This window comes from Puma concolor, chromosome B1 (assembly GCF_028749965.1).
Source record: "Puma concolor isolate L17-30 chromosome B1, mPumCon1.1.hap2, whole genome shotgun sequence".
NCBI classification, from domain to species: Eukaryota; Metazoa; Chordata; class Mammalia; order Carnivora; family Felidae; genus Puma; species Puma concolor.
Window position 1 is genome coordinate 74,305,829 of NC_141670.1, and position 24,057 is coordinate 74,329,885.

General features: G+C 40.4%; 1 long non-coding RNA gene across 2 annotated transcripts in view; it reads right to left on the minus strand.

Moving 5' to 3' along the window:
* LOC147581694 (uncharacterized) overlaps positions 1-24,057 on the minus strand; it is a 395,955-nt gene that overhangs the window by 218,041 nt on the left and 153,857 nt on the right. For both annotated transcript variants that reach the window (XR_015250168.1, XR_015250167.1), the window contains exon 3: positions 23,715-23,873. This is a non-coding gene — a long non-coding RNA (uncharacterized LOC147581694). The remainder of the gene's footprint in view (positions 1-23,714; positions 23,874-24,057) is intronic.

Genomic DNA, 24,057 nt, shown 5'->3' on the forward strand with positions numbered 1-24,057 from the left:
ATAGATGTTCTGATGGTGTTGTGTATTTTTTTATACATACACTCTATAGGAGGCAGCCAATTGAATATTCACTGTGGCTCCTCTGAGGTTTGATTCCTACACATTGAATAAATGTTTTCACTCTTAGGGTTGGTAGCATGAATTTCTGAGCTTTAGATCACCAATAGAAGATTCAAAAAGGAATCAAACTTCATTTTTGATTTTTGGTTCTTGTAATTTAATTTTATATTCTACCTTTCTCTTTCTTTCTTTCTCTCTCCCTCTCTCTGTCTTCCTTCCTTCCTTCCTTCCTTCCTTCCTTCCTTCCTTCCTTCCTTCCTTCCTTCTTAATTACAACTAGTTTGGTGGTTTATTTTTATTTCTTTTTTATTTGACTATAATTGACAACGTTACATTAGTTTCAGGTATACAACATAGTGATTTAACAACTGTATATGCTATGCTATGCTCACCTCATGTGTAATAACTAAGATAGATGAGGGGAACACTTAAAAATAAATGGCATGCTTTGGAGTGGCATTGAGCTTGACTCCATTTTTATGCATTTCTCAAAGGACCTTTTATGTTAAATCACTTACTTGCTATCAGAGATACTCACAGTGAACACAACTTAGAGATTCATCAAAATGACAAAACTGAGAGTCTCCAGGGCAGGAAAAGGTCACCAGACTCTGTACAGCGCTTGATCTGTTTGAGTCTTTAACAAATGCTCTCAGGATGGTGATGCCTTTGTTCTCCTCTATTCTGGTGGAAATGATTTAGTGAATGCTCTGCACCTTTTTCTCCCTTCAATGCCACCCTTGACCCCTCACCCCCACCCTTTCACATTAGATCTTTTTGCTTCACTGGCCTTTCCGGATGAGGAAGAGTCTCACCAAATCAAGAATGCACCTTTTCAGAAGAGGTCAATTAGTCCTGGGGAGTAATGAGGACTAAGCTGCCCTCTCCACTTTGACCACTGATTTAAACACTATTCACAGGCTCCAGGGTGCTAGTGAGGCAACGCTCTGGAAACTGATGAGGGACTCCATCTCCATTCCCATAACCCATGCCCAGTCACCCCAGAGAATCAGCCACCAGCCATAGCTCCCTCCCACCCAGCTACATGGTAACCAAAACAAGCCCCTTCTGTGTACACTTTCTGTAGCGTGTAATTGCCAACTGGTGAAAGAGATGAATAGAAAGGAAATGTATTGAGAGAGCTTTGACAGAATTTTCGTAACAAGGGTTAGGAGGCCCTAACTCCACATGCCAAGAAGCAAACTTTATGGCATGGCCCATGTCTGGAGGCTGAACAATGCCAGGATGTGCTCCGTACAGAAACTGGTACCTTCACCAGTGCCACACACACTACATAGGCCAGCATGGGCTTCCTGAAACCAGTGACTCTCAGAATTAGAAGACCTTGGAGATTCTTGGAGTTTTACCCATTCACAGCATGAAGATTCCCTCTTCAAATCCTCTACAAGTGGCCACCCTAAGACACCATTATTTTCCCAAAATAGATTCAAATTGAACCAAATAATTCATGAGCTATCATACTTTCCTTGATTTTATCATTTCTGCTCCAAGTTAAATTTCCCTGACTCTGAATTGTGCTTCATAAGGCATGATTTTGAGGTTAGTCCCTGTTCTGGTCACTCTTATAGTCAAGGCCAGTTAGGATACTGAAGCTCAACTACATCTATACAGATGTCTTCATTGGCTTCTAAATGTTTTATCTGAGGTTAGCAGAGTGGGGTCAAAGGTGTGTGAAGAGTGGGGAGGTGGGAGGTCAGGGGAAAAGGAAGTGGCAGTAGCTTTAATCTATCTCTGAAGCAGCATTGGGTTAGGGTAGGAGTTCATGGAGACAGGAACAAGGCTTTTCACTGTTAAAGACTTCAGTCTTAGAAATAATTGTGTAATTTTTGAGCACCTATAAGGAACCATACAAGGCATTTCACATACAGTAATCCTAACAAGAAAGTAAGCCTTACTATTCCCACTTTGTAATGAAAGTTTGAGGCTCATAGAGATTAAATGATTTGCCCAAAGTCATATAGCTAATAAGTGGCAAATACAATTATATTACTCCAAAACTTCTCACTTAGAATTATTTCTCCTGGGCCAATGCCACATCTTAGAATTATGCAACCTCTTGGGGTCCAGATGTTTTCTGTTTTGACCTTTCAGATCTGTCCAGTCACTCCTGTTTGGGTCTGACTTTACTGAGTTCAGCCCACCACCTGCTATGACCTTCAATTCTTTCTTGATTCCTTCTGACTTGCCTGCTCAGAACTTGGATATCTTCCTGATCCCACAAACTAGCCTCAGTGCCTAGTTCTCCCTTCATTGTTACATGTGCACATACTCTTCAGCTCCCCCAAGAAAAGAGAGATTCCAGTCCCCTGAATCACTGAGTCGCAAGTTCTGAGAAATGATACACTTGGTGATCAGAGAAGAAATTTATCTCTTTAGACCTAGGCCTCCAAATGCCACTAGATAAATTTTAAATTCTTCAAATATTTGTAAATCTTGCTAAAAGTTCACAAATTCCTTTTTGTGTGTGATTTTTCCCAAAGAATCTAGTGTCCCATGGATGTTTCCTGAATTGTCAGAGAAAGAAAAAATGGAACAAGCATCCAGTTGTTTAAAGGCTCATTTAGTTGGCTTTCAGCTTAGCTCATACTAAAATGACATAGCTTGAGTCAAATCTCCAGAGACCATTTTTAAGCAATTCTGCTTATAATGCAATTCAGTTGACTGAGAGCCATTAGAGAGTTCACATCAAAAATCCACTGAGGCTGAACATGGACACGGTACTCTTATGGAAGAAACTGGTTCTCATGAACTGGAGAATACTTCATACTTTTAACAATTGTTTATGAACTAGAGCCCCATGTGGTCCAGTCTCTGTAAGCTATAGCATTCAAGTAAATACAGTCCAACAAGTATAAGTAATTAAAAGCAATTCCAATGTTTTCTTGAACATTTTAAACCATGTCAAAGAGAATCAATTTATAACCCACAGTGGTGTTGCTGAAAGTCTCTTTCTCTATTATTTCCCTCTCAGGATCAGTCATATTCCCAACTTTCCCAAAGCCTTTCCCTATATATTTCATTCTCAACCTCCAATCCCCAAATCTACCCCTAAAAACAAGTTGGCATGGACTTCCTCTTTTCTCTTGTTATCCCCCTTCTCCAGAGCTCTTTTGGGAACTCATGGGAACCTGCTGTGTGTTCATACATATGCAGTCCCACAGTCCAAGGTTGTTAACACTGTAGGGCAAAACTTGACTAACAGAGGATAGGAGGTGATTAATAAATGTTCCCTTATTTCTTCCTTCCGCTGATTTCATAAGCATTTCACACTGCCCTAAAGAGGTAGTTTGTGAGATACTTAGTATCCTTTAATAAATTCCTTTGTTTTTGCTTGAAGTAGTCAGAGTAAATTATATTATTTGCAACCAAGAATCATGTCCAATAAAGATTCCAATAATAGAGTTAGTTCCAGTTTCTCTGGGCCCTTGACAACTCTGGTTATTATCAATTAAAATAAACAAACAAAATGAAACAAAAATACTTCCTTGGGAACCATACCTATAGGATAAGAAAAGCAAATAAATTTCCACAAAGTACCCACAGTTGAGCTAGCTCTTACTCTGAGCTACAAATTGGATTTAGGATTCATATAAGCCAGGGATGATAGGAATTTAGCTGGAAGGCTATCTCCATCCTTTTATTACTTTGATTATGTCATATCGTGACCCTAGGTTCCATGTGATGCTTGGTGGAAAACATATTTTGCCAAGCATGACTGTTTCTGATTGGTAAATTAGAAGAGGGATGTTTATGACCTACAGACAGATATCATGGATTCCTTCTCAACCGAGGACCAGATTCCCAAAGCATTTATCCAAATTGCCTTGCCTCACAACAGTTTCTCAAACTTGTCCTCTAAATTACCCCTTATAGCAGAGTGTATACATTCCCTCTGGGATTTGGTAGCAGAGTAGGAAGTAGCATAATTTGAACTTATTTAAAATCTTGAAATTTTCCTTCCCTTCCCCTATGTTCATCTGTTGTGTTTCTCAAATTCCACGAGTGAAATCATATGATATCTGTCTTTCTCTGTGACTTATTTTGCTAAGCATCATATACTCTAGTTCCATCAACGTTGTTGCTAATGACAAGATTTCATTCTTTTTCATCACTGAGTAGTATCCCAGTGTGTGTGTGTGTGTGTGTGTGTGTGTGTGTGTGTGTGTATGTGCGTGCATGCGTGTGTGTGTATATGTATATATATGTATATGTGTGTGTGTATATATATATATATATATATATATATATATATATACCACATCTTTTTATCCATTCATTAGTCAATGGATATTTGAGCCCTTTCCATAGTTTGGCTATTGTTGATAGTACTGCTACAAACATTGGGGTGCATGTGCTCCTTCGAATCAGCATTTTTGTATCCTTTGGATAAATACCTAGTAGTGCAATTGCTGGGTCATAGGGTAGTTCTATTTTTAATTTTTTGAGGAACCTCCATACTGTTTTCCAGAGTGGCTGCACCAGTTTGCATTCCCATCAGCAGTGTAAAGGGTTCCTCTTTCTCCACATCCTCGCCAACATCTGTTGTTTCCTAAGTTGTTAATTTTAGCCATTCTGACAGGTGTGAAGTGGTATCTCATTGTGGTTTTGATTTGTATTTCCCTGATGAGTGAAATTTTGTTCTTACCAAAAAACTAATTTACATTTTTACTTCTATTCTCTAAAAATTCAATGTCTACTTTTATATAAAAATAATAAAGGAGACGTCCAATTAAATAAAATAGATGAGACAATGTATTTATCTCTGCTCCATCCCAAAATGCCCCTAAAAAGAATTTTCAGTAATAAAAACCTACAAAGACAAAGAGATCATGACAGAGAATGACACTGAAAAAGAGAGGCAACTAACTATGGAAGATGCAAAGCACACTGATTAATCTTAACTGACTTAACATAGTAAAGAAAGTGAGGGCCTAAAATGACCATGATGGGGAACACCAAGCAAAGAAACAAATATCCAGAAAATTTGGGCTGCAAAATTCTAGGGATGTCTAGGAATTTATGCACCAGAATCTCTGAAAACAGAGTTGAAGATTGGGGCTGAAAACAGAAGAAATTGGTTGAAAGTCTATTTATGGAGCACACAGATCCTCCTTCTTGTACTTCCAGATAACTATGGCCCCAAGACTCCCATTGTAGAAGCAGATAGAAGGTTTATTTTCAGAAAAAACTAAGCCAGAGAAGCTGGGTAACAGAACTTGCATAGTGTGGGAGGGAAGTCCCCTATGGAAAACAGGATTAGGTGAAACTATCAAACATTGAGTACCCAGCCCTCTTCACCAGTTCCCAAAATGCTGGCAGCCATATATATATATATATATATATATATATATATATATATATATATATATTTATATATGTATATACATACATACACACACATCAGAGGAACTAGCTGGCCCTAGAGGAAAGGCCTAAAGAAAGTGACCTCTGTGGAGCACCAGGTAAAACCCCAGACCCTGCATCAGTTCATGGCAAGGGCCAGGAATGGGAGCCATCATCCCATAGTGTGAGTAATAAGGGATTGCCTGCAGAGAATTTAAAATCAATAATTAAATCACCTAAATGTTAGTTGGCTTTGTATTATTTATTTTTTATGCACAATTATGCAGCAATTTTAAACAACCTTAGTGATAAAATACTTCCCACATAAAACTCCATTCTATATCTAAGTTCCAAACAATTGCTCTGGCTACTGTGGAATATCAATAATATGTATATATAGTACAAATTAGCACATTTTAATTCTCTACCTGGAAGTTCATTTGAGAAACTCCCCATCACCAAGCCCATTCTTCCACTAACACAAACTCAGCTGTCTGTGTTCCTTTCATGAGTACATTCAAAGGTTCAAATTATCTGAGTTTGCTTCAGCACAATTTATGTCCAATCCCTGTGGCACTCCATATTCCTGTGCTTAAACAGTAGATTCAAAAGTAAACAACAACACCATAGAAATTGAAAAGATGGAAGAAAACTCTGAATTACTGAGTTTTGTCATTCTACATAAACACTCTGAGTTTTTATTTATATTGAAAATTTAAAGCAATGACACAGAGAAGTATGAAGAATAAGAGTTTTGTTTGGTAATTGCAAAATTTAGTATATACATGAAATACTAATTTGATTAATTTCTTAAAATTAAAATTCATCCCTTTTAGTGTTAATTGTTTGCAACTAAAAATCATGAAAATAATTACCACTGATCTCTATCACCATTGCTGAAAAGAATTTTGGTTATCCATGCATGATATCCATGCATAATCAATGCATGAATTGATCTGATCTGGTGTAGATATGCTAGGTACACCTCTACCTTGAACCCTACTTCACTCCTATATCAGCACAGTCAGCCAGTGGCCATCACATACATGAAATGCAGAGACTCAAATTAACAAACCAAATACATGAAGCAGTGACCAAGCTGAGATAAAAGGAAACTTAAACCTCAATCTACAATCCTCAGATAAAAGAAAATACTGCCTTCACAAATAGAAATAAGACTAGAAGAAAAGAAAGAAACTTTCAGAGAACAAGAAAGACTCAGTGGGAATTAAAAATATAAATGCAAAATAAAGAATTAATAGGAAAAGAGAAGGTAAAGTTGAGAAAATCTAAAGTAAAACAACAACAAAATAACAAACTGGAAAATAAGAGAAAAAAAAGATTTTTAAAAATAGATGATCAATTCAGAAGGTCTGACCTCTGACTAACAGGAGTTCCAGAAGGAACACCAAGTAAACAGATGGAAGCAAAAATCAGATAATACAGGAAACTTTCCCAGAACTAAAGGCCGTAACTTTCCAAATTGAAATGGCCCACCAAATACTTAGGACAATAAATGAAAAACAAACCACACCAAAGCAAACCACTGTGAAATTTCTGCATTTGGGAATAAAGAAAAATACCCTAAGAAATCCCAGACAAGAAACACAGGGCATGTACCAAGGGCCAGGAATCAGCATAGCGTTGGATTTTCCAAAAGCACTCTGAAATCTAGAAGATGCTGGAGCAATGCTATCTTTAAATTTAAAAAAAATAGTTTTAATCTAGAATTTCATAGGCAGCCAAACTGTAAATCAATTTAAGTGTACAATAAAAGTTTTATGATATTCAAAGTCCTCAAAAAGTTTACCTTCTACATATCCTGTATCAGAAAGCTACTAGAGGATGTGTTCCATAAAAACAAAAGAATAAACCGAGATAAAGCAATGCAAGACAGCCAGGAAATGAGGAATATAGTTCTCCAGGAGTGACTATGTTTAGATGTGAAGAGAATTCCTTGAATAACAAAAAATGGAATACCCAAGTCAGCAGCTATCCGGCAAGCCTTGGAAGTCTTCAAGTTCAGATTGGAGCAGGAAAATGAAATATTCCAGAAACAATATCTCCAAGAAAAAAAGTAGAACCAATTCCTGAAGTCATGTTTCCTGGAGAATGTGGAAACTAATTAATGTAGGAATAAGACACGAAGCAGATCTTTTTAAAGACCATTTAAACTCTAGGAAAAGCAAGAAGGGAAATGTAATCATAGAGAACTGTGAGTGACATTGACATTGTCCTAAAAATGCAAACATTGGGTAATAATTTAACAAATAATGATGATTTTAGTGCATGGGAAGGATGGGGGGCTGGAGAGAAGTATGTACATGAAAGAGAGATCAATTTCCATCTTTCATAAGTGAGTAATTATAGTGAGAAGTAGCACTATTGCTATATTATTTAGAAATATACAGCTAAATGCCAAGGAATAAAGTTAGAAGAAATGAGAGTAGCTGCCTCTGGGGAGTAGGACTTGTGATAGGAAGGCAGGGGACTGCTATTTTGTTTTCAATCTTATGCTATTATTTTATTATTTAAAATTATGGACACATACTACTTTTGGCAAACATATTTAAAAGAGAGAAGCAGGATTTCAGAATTCCAGGTTTAAAGTGTTAAAATTAATATACAATTACAACATAAAATGGTGAGGGCCACTTCATGTTCTAACAAAATACTTCCCTAATTTCTCTATGACAGATCAGGCCTCTGGGCCACAGGAAGGCTTTGAAGGGAAAAACAACACTTATTTAGCACCTGCTGCACACTAGTACCATTGTAGAAAAGTTTCAGAGATCGTTGTGACCGATCCTCACCACACCCCTGAGGAAACGAGGAAGTTATTTCCTCGTAAGACACTACATCCTTAGAGGACAAAGAAGTATTGCAGGTATTTGTTTATATCTCTGCGTGTGAGCCCCAGGCTGTCTGTAGCCTGATGGAACCATTGATGATCATCACAACTTGGTGAGGTATGTGAACCCATTTTAGAGATGAGAAAACAGAGTCCTGAGAGTCAAGTACCTTAACCAAGTCATTAAAATAGTAAGTCGCAGAGCTATGATATGGCTCCAGCCTCCAGTATAACTCTCCACTCTCTGAACTTTTGGAGAACAAAGATTGTCTTCTCCCTGTTTGCACCCCCAGCACCAAGCACACTATGTCTGGCACATAGGAAATATTCAACCAAAATCTATTGTCTAAATCAGGAAAGGCGCTGGTTTATCAGCCTAGGAGAATTTCCAGCAGATCCAAGCCCCCAAATGCTTCCTCCCTTTACCTGCCACACATGTGACCTGCACAAGGTCTGTCTGGATACAGCTCCCGAAGGGACAGGTCCTCCATCAAAACAAGAGGGAACTATTCAGCTCTCCTTCAAGTAATTCAACGAGTTGGTTTACAGGTCTAGGACGCAGGCTTTCATACTGAAATGTCACACACTTCAAATTGCAGGACAGTGACAATTTCAGTCTTTAAAAATAGCAAAATCAGGGGCACCTGGGTGGCTCAGTGGGTTAAGCGTCCAACTTCGGCTCAGGTCATGATCTCCCAGTTCGTGGGTTCCAGCCCCGCGTCGGGCTCTGTGCTGACAGCTCAGAGCCTGGAGCCTGCTTCAGTTTCTGTGTCTCCCTCTCTCTGCCCCTCCCCGGCTCACACTCTGTCTCTCTCTCTCTCTCTCTCTCTCTCAGAAATAAATAAACATTTAAAAAAATTTTTTTTTAATGTTAAAAATAGCAAAATCAAACCTTTAATGCAAAAGAAAACGAAATTGTGGAAACAATTTTGAGCCCCCAGAACTTTTGAAAATGTCATTAACAAACTGTGAAATTGAGAGATAAAAATCAGATGCCCTGAGGGGGAACAGCAGTGCCCCCAGTCCTGCCTCTCACCCTGAGTCATGGAAAGCCTAGTTTCCACTCTGCAGGTCCAGGAAGCAGGGGGTAGGGAGCTAATTCATGTCTCCTGCTCCACGCTGGCTCCCAGGGTGGTGGCATTTGGAAAACACAGAATGACTGAACTCTTCAACATGTGAAGTTGGGCCTGCCGGAGACTGAAAGGATAGTACATGGAAACCATCACCCCTGGGAGAAGGCCTGGGAGGCAGAGAGGAGCTCTTCAAAGAATTCTGGAGAAGTGCATTCATTCTCCAGGCTTCTCTTTGCTGATTCCACACGTCTGTGAGAGAGCCCGAATTACAGAAACTATCTCTAGGGCTTCCGTAATAATTTAAAATTATTCTCAGGGGGAAAAGTACTTGTTGTAAAGTGCTGTAGAGCATGCACAGAGAGCAGGGTAGAATACAAAATATTTTCAAAAGATCCTTCTTGTTCTCTAAGAACTTTACAGTCCTTGTAACATTAGCAGAATTTATGTTCTGCTCTGGAACAAAAAAATTCAGAACTGGCTATCTTTATTAGTCATAGAGATGCTTCACAAGACTCAAGAGACAGTGAAAGAAATATGGAGAAGTGTGTTTGATCCTCGCAGGTTGGTAGCCTATCTAAATTCTCTGCCACAGTTGCCAGACTCAAGAGAAAGGGAGCCTGAAGAGAGGGAAAGTGTCAGTGAGGCACCAGTGTGGTCTCTGAGCCCATGTACAGAATCTATGAGTGTGAGGGGGCTGCATCCTGGAGTCCAGAAAATACAGATCTAATGCCCGCCCCCTCATCCTCAGGAAAAGAAGCACACTCAAGTCCCCCAGAATAGAATTCAGGGATAAGAAACATGGGACTATTTCCATGAAAGTTCACATACGAACCACTGGTCCCGCTTTCCTGCACCCACCACCATGACTTTCTTGTTTGCTTGATCCCTGGCTCACAGGAATTTCTGAAGAACTTACCCCAGCCCTCTGGAATATCACACTTTCAGGCTCTTCCCTCTGAACACAAAGTTGCAGAAAACGGCAAGAGTAGAAGAGTGCTTATAATACCAACCCTGGGTGTTAAACACTGGGAGGACTCTGTCACAAGACCAGGTGCCTACTAGACCTCCTTGGAGCCAGCTTCCCAGGGCACAGTAACCCACCACCATCCTGCTTCTATTGGATGTCCATTAAAAACCAACAGATATCATACTACAGAAGTGCGTGCTTTTTTTAAATCAGTCATTCTTGGCATGGGCATCTTTCATTTTAACAACAATAGAAGGGAAATTACTGGAGAGTGGGGGCCAGCTTATCACAGGGAAACATGTGTTGGCAAGACTAAATTGCCTATCCTTACCTTCAGGAATATTGTCCAATCATCTTTGCTCCAGGAATCCTTGAAACCCTGCAGTAGTGTTTCCTGGAGAGCTCCATTTCCTCCTTACCCAAATGTACATTGGCGTAACCATCCCACATTAGGGCAGAAACACAGGCTTTACAACATGATTTGTCTTACAATCTTTTTGCCCACTGGTTGGAAGAAGCATTATTGGTCTGCTGCTTGGCTTTGAGGTCTGTCACTACTGTGCAAGTCAGTAGCCCCAAAGTGCACTTATGCTTCAAATCAATATGGTCTCCATCACATTCATCATACTTACCACCCCCCCCCGAACATTTTAAATGTTGCTGAGTATATTTCAGTTTTCTTGGGTGCTATTCAAGTTCAGTAAATGAAATCCTGCTCTCTGCCTTCAGAATCTTTCTATATATAAAACACAAGCCTTGCAATAAATGTTGCCTCAACACTGATGGTGGGATCAAAATCAGTGCAACCCCTCTGGAAGATTATCTGATATAATAAAACCCCCAAGATGAACATACTTAAAGTCATATGTAACTTCCAACAACTTATCCTGTGGTTATATTTAAGGGTGTTCCTAAAGATGTCTGTGTCAGTAGTTTTTAATAATTTGAAAAAAGTTGAAATTAGTCTGAAGGTCCATTAATAAAACATTGTTTCAATTAATTATTGTGCATCCATTCACCATGCGAAGATCTATTGTGCCACCAATAAGAATAATGTCATGAAAGTCTATTTACTGACAGAAAAAATTCACACAATGCAATATAGAATGCTTCAGTGGTGCACAAAACAATGTATAGTATGATAAAGTTTATAACATATATATGGATAGAGAGGATGTCTGTTCATTCATCCATTCACCAAACACATGTGGAGCATTTCTATGTTCTTCCTGTTCCAGGCACTATTCCAGGCACTGGGGAGACAGCAGTGAACAAAACATCCCACGCTCACACAATTTACAATCTAGAAGGGTGGAGAGAGAGCCAGTAAACAAATAAATATAAATATAATTGCAGAAAGGCATAAGTGCTGTGAATAAAAGTAAAGTAGGGTAAAGAATTAAAGTGTAGAGGAGGGAACTATTTTAAATAGTGTGCTTGGGGAAGAATTCTCTGAAGAGATGACATGTGGATAGAAATCTGTAAGAAGGGACGGACAGCAAGGCCCTCCCTGGATGAAACCCAGTTCAAATGCTGGGAGTAAAGCATGGTAGGCACAACCATGGCACAGCAAGGACCCACGGCTGGGAGCTAGTGGGAGGTGAGATGAGCTTAGCAAGGGTTTTGGGAAACCACTGGAGGGTTTTGAGCAGGAAAGTGACAGAGGATTTTGACTGCTGGGTGGGGAATAGTCTGTAAAGGAACAAGAGTGGAAGCAGAAAGACCAGTTCAAAGGTCATTGCCATAGTTTAGGCAGGAGATGCCGATGGCTTGAACGAGGGTGGTAGTAAGGGATGTGGTGAGAAGTAGTTAAATTAAAAGTACAATCACCAGGTTTATCTGTTCTACAGGATTTGGCATGAGGTAGAGGGAGGAGCGAGAGGGATAGCAGTGAAATGTTTGGCCAAATAAGTTTTTAAAAATGAGAATGCCACTTATTGATTTGGGAAATACTGAGGGGGGAACAGTTGGGAGGGGAAATCAAAGGGATATACACCAAAGTATATGATAATTACCATAATAAACACCCTCATTTGTGCTTGCTTGCTCTGGGCCAGGCACTGCCACTGCATTTGCATCCACTCATTTAATTATCAGAGGAACTCTTTGAGATAGGTTACTATTATTGCATTTGGGAATACAGTTTACTTTTATATTTATCTAAATATACTCATTTATTTGCAATGAACATGTGTACCTTACATAATAAAGGAAAGCTGAGTGTGTGTGCGCATGTACATGCACAATAATCCCAGTGAGAAAGAAATTATATATTTATAAATTTTCATTCTTGGCGAGTCCCTGGTGATTGCTCAATATAGGTTGATGTGAGACTGTTTCACAGCTCAGCATATTTTCAACTTTTTTTCCTGCCAGGTCAGATAAGTTCACACGCAAGACCTAGTCTCATCGACACTCTCAGGGGAACACACAGATCTCTGTATCCTAATTTTAATTCAGTGCTTTTCACCCTCGACTTCTAAAAACACTGGAGTCCAATGAGAGAAAAATAAATACTAAAGGAATAACCTTGAGTCTGCTTTCATTTTTTATATGAAATTTTGCAAATGGGTTACTTTAAACTATTACATTGGGACTCCTGGGTGACTCAGTTGGTTAGACATCTGACTCTTGATTTTGACTCAGATCATGATCTCATGGTTCGTGAGATAGAACTGTGTGTCGATCACTGACAGCACAGAGCCTGCTTGGGATTCTTTTTCCCTCTCTCTCTCTGCCCCTCCCTTGCTTGCTTTCTCTCTCTCTCTCAAAATAAATAAACTTAAAAAAAAAAACTATTACACTTAATATATCCTCACATACTATTTTCAACAAATTCCAAATGGATAGAGGCTTACCAGTGGATCCCCACGCCAAGCTGAGAGCCTCTGGCTTAGATGATTACATGAATCACGTTGTTGGAGGGCATTGATTTTTTTAAATTTCAACATTTCATAAATAAGAGTTCTCATTTAGTTTTGTTTTTCCTCTTTAATCCCTAGTATTTAACCACAAATTTTGTTTTCTCCAACAATTTCCATTTATGTGAATGTATTCAATGAAGTATAGGGAGCAGGGTGATTGTAGCTCTGGAGGTAGTCCACTGGGTGAACAGGGGGACACTTGGCTCAGGGGTCCCTGTGGTTATCATAGTGACACTCTCTTGACTGGAGAATTGTGCAACACTACCTGCTATGGGAATAACGGATTTCCATGGAATTCTGACTGTACTTTGTTGTTATCTGATACTTTCTGGGTACATGAGTGCTTTGAAAATGGACAAATCATCTCCAGTTTAAAATGAAAAGCCAGATTAGATCCTCTGCTCATTCTGCTCCTCCATCAATGCTTAGTAAACCCCTTGATGCTGGAATTTTACCAAAAGCAGTCATGTTCAATTACTGTTACTCCAAAACAAATATCTATTTTTATTTCCTTTGAGAATGTAGAAAGGAACCCCATCATAACATGAGTCTTATTAAATGGAATTGGATATGCCTTGGATCTAATTGAGTCTCCTGAATCATGAACATTGGAACTGGAAAGGAATTAGATATTGTATGGTCACTTAATAGATGAAGAAAAAGATGCTCAGAGAAATTAGGGTATCTTCTCAGGACCACACAGAAGGGAAGACCAGAACCCAGTTGACCTTGTCCTGAGCACAGTGCTCTTTCCACCCACTAGACCATGCAGTCTTTCTTGTACACAAACACTTGCCAAAGCCACTGCTGGTGGTCTCAGTTGGACCCGAAGTGGTCCCGGATTAGGACTCAGGAACTGCCTCCCACAACCACTCCACATGACTCTTGTCTTCCACGGCAGCAGAACTAGGCCATCCAGGAAAGTGGAAAACCCACTTGGGCAGCAGAACCAATGCTCTAGCACCTTCATAGTTGGAAGCCATGGAACATTTGGCCTTACCTTGAATTCCAACATTGTAAAGGTCATTTGGAAGGACTAAAGAAGAGAGAAAGGGAGAGAAGACGGAAAGAAAGCAAAGAATACTCATGGACATGTAGAAAAATAGGGGAACATAGGTCAGAAGCATTTAAGAATCAAGTCTTTACCTTTTAAAGGCCATTTCCAATAACAGCTATTGTCAGAGAGCTTCTACTTTGCTTATGAATATTTGCTCAAGTTCTGAACAAGAGAAACTTCAGATCACAATTATTTTCTTGATTTATACCTTCTCTTTCACCTCCGGCTACACTGCCTTTAGCAAACCAGCTAGTAACAAGATCTTGCACAGTGCACAGCTTGCACTGTGGTCAAGAGCCAAAAAGCTTATGACAGGAATAGTTTTAAAGATGAAAAGTTGGCAGTGCCACCAGTTCTGCAGCAATCAAGAGCAACATAGTATTAGCTGTGAGGATACATTTAGGTGTGGAAACACGATCTAGACTTGATGCCAACTGTAGAAAAATAGCATTTTCCTGCCTCTAATTATTTGTCACAAGCTAGTAAGCAACCACTGACTTTCACATACGCTGCAGGGTATTAGAAACAGGCTGGGTTTGTCTACGGCCATACCACTCTGAACGTGCCCGATCTCGTCTGATCTCGGAAGCTAAGCAGAGTCGGGCCTGGTTAGTACTTGGATGGGAGAAACAGGCTGGGTCTACCTAATGAAATACCTTACCCTCTGTTCTGATGACAAGCGTGACAATTCCCAGCTAGCCACTCTTGGCAAAGATTTCCTCAGAGTGGTGATAAGTCAGACCGCCACGTCAGTTATACAACCGGCACTGGAGTGTCAGGTCCAAAGGAGCAGGTCTGTCCTAGAGTCGCACTGTTGAACTGTCCTGGCTTGCTCAAACTCCTGCTTAGCTATCCCTTGAATTTACTGATTCAGTGGAATGTGCAAATAATGCTAATACGTCACATGCAAATGAATTCACAGAGAAAAACTACCTCTCTGCTCTTATATTAATAATGACTGGGGGGGAAAATAATGGTTGGCGATCTTTCAGGACACAGTCTGGATCACTGCTGTTGGCTACATCACCTTGGATAGGTTCTTGCCTTCTGGGCCTCTGTTCTCAAATCTATAGAATAAAGCAGGGAGAAAAGAGGATCCCTCCATCACCTCAGGCTCTAGCATTCTGTGATTTGGCTTTGGAAAAAAAGCATCTATCTAGATGGGGGGAGGGGGTCAGAAACAGAGAAACATATTTTTGTAGCTACAAACAGCCAGCCTTGAGAAGTTACAAGGAGTCTTCTTGAAGGCCAAGGCAATCCTTTTCTCATGATAAGGCAGGTGGCAGCCTGGCCTAGAGGAGAGAGTGTTCATTTGAATGTTTGGATGAGGGTCTGCAGAAGCATTAACATCTAAATAGGCATTTCTGTTCAATAGGGGAGTATACCAAGAGCTTTACACGTATGTAACCAAAAGCTGGTGTTCCTTCACAGAATGTCCCCAGATTATGCGTAATTCCAGGACATAGCACATGGTCAACATCATCCTCCGTGGGATTCAGAAAGTGTCAGTTGGTCAGATACAGATTTCGTTAATGTAACCTAATTCTTTAGACCTGCACGCTATGGTCCGGCTCTTCTACAAATTTGGAATCCTGATACTTCATGATTTCTGACGCTCTGCTGACTGTCTGCAGAGTCAGCTGCCTTCATGATTCTAAGACAACAGTCCTGCTCTGCTTAAAGTACCTGCTATGGCACATAACACTTCTGAGCCCCAACTTTTCAAATAATCTCCAGAAAATATTACTGAGAGATGAGGTCATTGCAGTGATAGACTAGACAGTGTGCAAAAGCTATATCCCATCCTAGTACTGGATTTATGTGGAGAATTCTATAGCAAATAACTGTCAGAGAAACTGTGCCACATTTTATTCTGTATAGATTTACCTTGTTCGAAGCAATCTTAACCTACAAAAAATCTGGCAATATTAAGTTTGCAAATTATAGAGTAGTTGTTTTACAAGATGTTTATTAACCTTTTCATGAACAAAGGAGTAAAATTAAGTCAAACATCTATACCTGAAACCCCAGAGAAAAAAATCTTAGTAATTTACAAATGGATCCAGAATAGCACTACACCCAGGAAGTACCTGCTATGGGCTAAGCATTATTTTAGATGCTTTACCAATGTTAACTCTTTTACTGAACCCCAGAACACTTCTATGAGATAGGTTTTATTACTATGTCTCTGAGACACTGACAGATTAAGTTTGCAAAAACATCTACCAAATGGAGAACCCAGATTTGGGCACTCTGAATCCATACTCCATGTTTCAAATCTCTCTACAATAGTGACATTTTAAAATGTTAACTTTACTTAATACATATACCATGATTTTTTTTTCTTTTTAAGTCTTAGCTTTGAAATCAAAGTACTTTGATAGTTCAGAATCACAGCCAGGTCTATGAATACTTCTTCTCATGGATTTTGAAGGAGAGACATACATTTGTCACAAATCTCTCAGTTGCAATAACAGAAATGCAACTCAACTTTAAGTAGAGGACTTATTTTAGATATAAAACAGACATAAAGTAGAGTTGGCCTCAAGGACTCCCAAGGACTTACAATATGTCATCAAAGCTCATTTTTTTCTCTCTCATGCTCTCTTTCTTCCTATCTCTCTCATGCGCGCACGCTCTTTCTTCCTCTGTGTGTGTGTGCGTGTGTGTGCGCGCGTGTGTGTATTCTTAAGGGACGGGGGCATGCCTGTGAGCAGCCCCAGGCTTACCTGATTCCAGTGTAGCACTCCCAGTGTGAGTGAGGACCTCTGGGCCAGTCATGCCGTCAGAGGGCTTCTTGACCATCAACAGCCAGAATTAGGGCTGTAAGATGGTTCCACTGGCATTCATTTAGTTTTCCTTTTATTCATGGGTTCTGTTGAAAACACTTCCCCCTCAACAAGTTGCAAGAATGTAGTTGACATACTTTGGTTTGGTCTGCCCAGAATTCTGTCTCCCCTTCTTTTACTAGCACCACCTGTTCCTTGGAGAACCACTCCCCTTCAACTGTGTTTTGTTTGGGCGGGGAGGCAATGACTCATCACATTCTGCCTCTCTGCCCATAATGAGAGTCGAGAAGAATAGGCTTTGCAGACAGTGATCATGTTCAGAAAACAAGCCACTCTTGGGGTGTATAGAAAACATCTATGCATGTGGGCAGTAACTGAAATGACTGTTAATGCAGAGCTATGAGTGCAGAGCATCACCAGTATCCATTCCCCCCTTTCCAGAGTATTGAAACCCCACTTGTAGGCTGGACATACCCCAACTTTTCTTATAGCTAGGAGTGATCATGTGCCTAAGTTCTGGACAATGAGTACTAAGATGAAAGTGTTTTTTATGTTTTGTGAAAAGACAGTAGGGAATGTCTTTGCCTATTTTTTTTTTCTTTATTCCTCCTTCATTTATGTTAGCTGGAATGGAGACATGGTAGCTGGAGCTAGAGCAGCCACCATGGATCATGAAGTAGCTTGGAATAGAAAGATGCACGATGCAGGAACAAAAAGGAAGTTTGCCTCAGTCCCAGAGGATTCATGTACAGAACAGCCATCTGCACTCTCTACCCTTAGACTTCTGCAGAGAAATAAATTCCTACCTTGTTTAAACTACTACTATTTGGGGTCTGTATTACTTATAGACACACCCAATCTTAACTGAACTTAGAAATACAGGAATATTTAAGCATGCCACGACATAGGATCCTAGAGAGAGAAGTGGGACTACTGAAGGGTGCTCACTTGGTTAGCAGGTAGAGGATAATAGTGAGCTGGTGGGCCTCACAAAGAAGACCTCCCTGGGGCCAGGGACCACAGTGAGCTTCTGGCCCGTGTTACATCATTTAATCCCCCAGCATCAACCCTCTGAATTTCTCTGTAGTTGTCCTCATTTTACAGCTGAGGAAATAGAGAGTCAGCTAGATCCAATATTTTCCCTAAGGTCACAGTGCTAGTAAATAAGGAAGGAACAATTTGTGTCCACCCAGAACTGTCTCCATAGCATCTGTTGTCTCCATTACTGGTCCCCTGTCTCTTTGCTCCCTGGTCGAGGGGCTTCACTGTGGGTAAACCCAACACGTGGAAACATAACACAAAAATTAGTCAAGTGTGCCAATCTAACTTCGTTCAGTTTTACAGTGGAATATTTTTCAGCCATCAATGGAAGGAAAGCCTGGCATTGTCAACAACACGGATGACCTCGAGGGCATGATGCTAAGGTGAAGTAAGTCAGACAGAGAAAGACAAAAACCACGTGATCTCACTTGTATGTGGACTCTAACAAAAGCCAACCTCACAGAAACAGAGAATCAAATGGTGGTTGCCAGGGATTGGGGTGTTGGGAAAGTGAGGGAGATGTTGATCAAAGGGTATGAACTTCCAGTTATAAGATGAATAAGTTATGGGGATGTGATATACAGCATGTTGACAATAGTTAACAATTCTGTGATACACACACACACACACACACACACATACTTATACACTTGAAAGTTGCTAAGAGAACAGATCCTAAATGTTCTCACCACACACACACACACACACACACACACACACACACACACACACAAAAGGCAACTGTGTGAGGTGATGGATATGCTAACAAACCTTACTGTGGTAATCACTTCACAGTATACGTATATTAAATCATCACACTGTATACCTTAAACCTACACAACGTCATGTGTCAATCATATCTCAATAAAGCTTCATTCAATTCTTAAAGTTGACTTACACCCAGCTTTCAGGAATATACATGTAACATCATTCTAACCACTCCTCAACTGAGGACATTCTCCTGGTGAGACAAACCCCTTCTCCCCTGGGTGGAGGAGACAGCAGTTTTGCTTCGTAAAATATCCCAACCAAGAAATGAAGTTCGGAGATGCACCACCTCTTCCCACACTGCAGAGCACATTGGTTTAGTCAGACTCTGACCTTTTTTGCGCCAGGGTTGTTTCCTTGTGAGACTCGCCTCCTCTGTGAAAGTCCTCGGGCCCTGCAGAAATCCTGCAAGAGTTCAACGCCAGCGCTTGGTCAACCACTATTATGGAGCTGACAGATTCTTGGCTCTTCCACATTTTCTCTTCTTCTTCTTCTCTTATTTATTTTTTGAGTGAATAAGTAGATCTAGTTAGGTTTATTATAGGAACAAAGTTCTTCTGGAAAGCTAATTCTTTCGAATGGTTGAAATGAAAAATAATACCCCCTCCCCACCCTTCAGAGCCCACTGATTTAAGCAGATGAAAACGCTAGCATTTCTAAACCCAGGGCTTTATTTGGGATGTAGAATATAAAGTGCCTTTTCTAGCCATTGTGACAGGAAAGGAATGCACAGGTTTCTCAAGAGCAGATTGCAGGGCCCATGCTGATCTAATTTATGGATCTTCCTGCCAGGAATAAAACCTCATGGCTGTGGCACTTATTCAATGATTATTTGATATTTTATGTATTCAGTGAATATATGGAAATATTTTTAAATTGGGTTTTTAAACTACCTATTTTTTTTTAAGTAGTTTTCCTCTTTAACTTCTGGACAGCCACATTGAAAAGTCTTCCTCACATGAAGAAGGAGATTAATGATTATCGGACAATGCATGAAAATGTGACAATGATTAAGCCCAGACAGATTATAACATTAGTCAATGGGAGACACGTGGTACCGAGCCTAGCATTGGTTTTTGATGTTAGCAACAATCATTTGGAATAACTTGCTTAGCAAGCTAACCACCTCTTATTTTTGCCCTTTATCTTAATGAGAGAGGAACAACGAAATTCAAACCCTGACTGGAGTGTGTGCCCACAGACAGGCAGATGTGTGTTCACCATGAAAGAGGGCAGAACCTGTGACAATAACCGAGGCACTGGTCAAAGAAAAAAAGACCTGAGTGCAAAAAAAATCTGTTTTGTGAACGTAACATGGTCAGGGTAAGGTGGTTTTTAAAAAGTCTTTCAGTTGAGCTGCTCATTTTCTCAAGTGTTAACCCATTTAGAAGACACATTATTAGCAGGGCTTGGTGGGGGGGGGATATAAGAAAACAAAATATTTAAAATATTTTTTAAATGTTTCACCGGTTCTAAAGATGTGTTTTATTTATCTTGCCATAGTACTATTGGGTCAGTTTCCTAGGGCTCCTGTAAAAAACTACCACACACTTGGTGGCTTAAAACAACAGATTCTCTCACAGCTCTGGAGGCCCAAAAGTCTGAAATTAAAAAGTGTCAGCAGGCTTGGTTCCTTCTGGAGGCTCTGGGCAAGAATCTGCTCTCTGCCTCTCTTCTGTCATCCAGTGGCTGCCCACAACTCGTAGCTTCGCTCGGTGTGTACATGCGTCAGTTAAATCCCTGCCTCCTGCACACCGCCTTCCTGTCTGTGTGGCTGTGCACCTCTGCCTCTTCCATCTCTTATAAGGACACCCACCATTGTGCTTAGGGCCCACCCTGATCCAAAATGATCTCATCTCGAGATCCCTACCTTAATTACAATAGCAAAGACCCATATTTCAAATAAGGTCTCATTTGCAGGTTCTGGGTACACATGGTTTTTTGGGGGCAAGGGGTCATTATTCAACCCACTGCAGCAATAATGGTGTCCTTCTCCTGGTAATCCCTCAGGTTCTTAATCTTACTATCATCTCTAATCTCTTTCCTTTTCGCTCTCTTTTTTTAAGTTTATTTATTTACTTTAAGAGAGACAGAGACAGCGTGAGTTGGGGAGGGGCAGAGAGACAGGGGGAGAGAGAGAGAATCCCAAGCAGGCTCCAGGATGCTGGCACAGAGCCCAACACGGGGCTCAAACCCATGAAACCACAAGATCATGACCTGAGACGAAATCAAAAGTCAGACACTTTGACTGAGGCACCCAAGCACCCCTCTTTCCTCTTCTCTCTGCTTTGCTCCACTTTCTACTTCCCTTCTCCTGTGACACACAAAATACATTTTGTAACTTGATTATTCCTATTGCATCACTGTGTTGGACAAACAGGAGGAAGGTACAGAAACCTATAAAATAAAAGACTCATTGTTGGATTTAACCATTTTTAATCTTATTTAAATGTGCACAGCATAGAACTAGGTTCAAAGTTCTATGGCATACCATTCTCAGCCAATCATAAAACAAAAACAAATCTACAGATTAATACAACAAAAATATAAAACCAATAAAATTTTTACAAAATATTTATTTATTTTGCGAGAGAGAGCCCTCACGTGAGTGGGGGAGGGGCAGAGGGAGAGGGGGAATCTCAGGCAGGGTCCCAGCTGACTGGCTGTCCGTGAGGAGCCCAACAGAGAAGCCCAGGCCCAGGGCTTGAACTCATGAACTGTGAGATTATGACCTGAGCTGAAATCAAGAGTCAGATGCTTAACCAACTGAGCCACCCAGGTACCCCTAAAACCAACAAAATTTAAATGTAATCATTCCAAAAGGTTTGTATTGAGGTTCTATTATGTATCAGGCGTAAGAGGTGTAACAGGTGGGGGAGACACAGCAATCAACCAAACTGGCAAAAATACCTGCCCTGGTGGATTACACTTCAGTATATTAGCGACCAAATGGGAAGAACCAGGTATTAGTAATATCCCAAAGCCAAACGCTATTCACAACATGACTATATGTGACTAATTGCTACAGGGTGACATCATTTGAATCCAGCATCTATGCTACTGTTTTCCATGTGATGAGTCAGCTCTGCAATCTCTTTTCTCTTTTTTAACAAATGCAAACATTTCCTCCACATGGTGAACTACATCATTTGGCAGACCGACATCATTTACATGTGAAGCCTACCTTTTTCTTCCCTCATTAGCCTCAACAATTAAACACCATTATTCGGACACACCATTCCACTTTCTTGTGTACCAAATCAACATGTCAATACATTAAACAACTTAAAAAACCAGAATCTTGCCCTATGGAAGCTCCCTTCAAGTGCAAAATTCACTGCAAACAAGTAATTCTGTCTGTGGAGTTGATTAAAATAATTTGACATTCACAGTCTGAATCTGGTTTTGTGGGGGGTTTTTTGTTTTTGTTTTTGTTTTTTTGTTTTTGGTATGTCCAGACATGTGGCTTGATTGAGATTCCCTCTATTTCTAGAGCCTTAAATCCAAAAGCATACTAGCATGGAAAAAACACTTGCTCCACTGCAGTATTTCATGAATGCATCTCGTTGTTTTTTTCCCCAGTATTTAGGTTAAGAAATGGGATATGTTAGACGTATTTGCCAAAGTTCTACTTAATACTTCAAATTTAACACTTTGGCACGGTTATTACCTACCAAAACATGAACAACCCAGAACCACCACTAACCCCTCTCATTCACAATGGCAGAGAGAGAGAAGGAGGGATGGAGGGAGAACAGCAATGATTCCACAGTGACCATTTATGGCCATTCACATATCCTTTTGCCCCATGCTACCTGGCCCTCTGAATTCTCAGACCATTCACTAGAGCAAACACTCTAGAGCTAATCATTCTTTATTGCCATAGAGATATTTTTTAAACATTATTTTAAAATCATTTAGGACAATTTTGTTCTTTGGGCACGTCTAGTGTTTAGACTCCTGGGTCAATAAACCTTCTACTGAACAGCAGTTGAGGAATGGGTGAGGAATGGTTATTGTGATTTTCACATTAGAAGTTGCCAACCTAATAGCAGCCAGACGTGCTTACCAGCATATTTGAATGTTAAATGCTATCATTTTGGTAATTACGTGGTGCCAACATTCAACCACAAATGCCAAGAAAACACAACACCTAAATCACATGGTGGGGTTCAGTTAAAATGTGGTCATCCAGATGATCAAAAAGAAAAGGCAGCATTTTCAAATTCTTAGTGAGAATTTGCTGACCCTAAGAATATAGACCCTGATTGCAAAACCCTACAACATGCTTCAGACCTTCTGTGTCCATTCCCACTGCCCCTGTCGTGCCCACTCTAGGCCCTCAGCTCTTACTCATGGCCACATCTTCTCTTTGCCTTTGTTCCCATCCATTCCAACCTACTCCTACCTGAGTCACATCTTCCATTAGCTCTGCTTGGCTCCTTCTGTTCTGTTTATGTTTTATCGTCTAATAGGTAAAATGGGCCAAGTTTTACATACTGGCTGCCTGGGGTGATTCAAAAGCTTTGTAATTCCCATAATGTCCAGAAGACAACAAAGTCAAAACCATCTGAACTACCCAACAAAGTAATGCATAAAATAGCCCATGACTCCAAGCAAGGTAATTTGCAATAAGAGAGAGCAAATGAGCTATAGAAGCACTCACTTTAGTTCATCACATCCCAGAAATCATTCTCCATGGGTCTAGCCACGGCATGGGAGCACACATAATAATAGCAGCAAACACCCTTCTAAGACCCCTCCATATAACTCACTTATCTTTGTAACATCCCTATGAGCTAGGTACTATTATTACTCACATTTTGATGAACGTGGAGATGTGTCACCAAGATCCCTCTTCAAGGAAAACCTGCCCCTCAGTCGAGGGGGAGAATGGTCTGCAGACAGCCTCCAGCCCCCTGTGAGTCCATCAGCTGCAGAGTTGCCCTGTGTATGGTCATGCTCTTCTCTCAGGCAGCCTGTGTAAGGGGGTGAGTCAGGGAAGAAGGGTCAGCCACATCAGCCTGCCCTGGGATTGTTCTAATGGACACTATTCCCCGCAGGGCTCCCCACTGGGTCAGCCTCCACATTGTGGGGCTTGCATTACTGTTTGAGCTCTCCCTCTGTCCAGTACACTTCTTTTTGCAGGTGCTGACTTCTAAC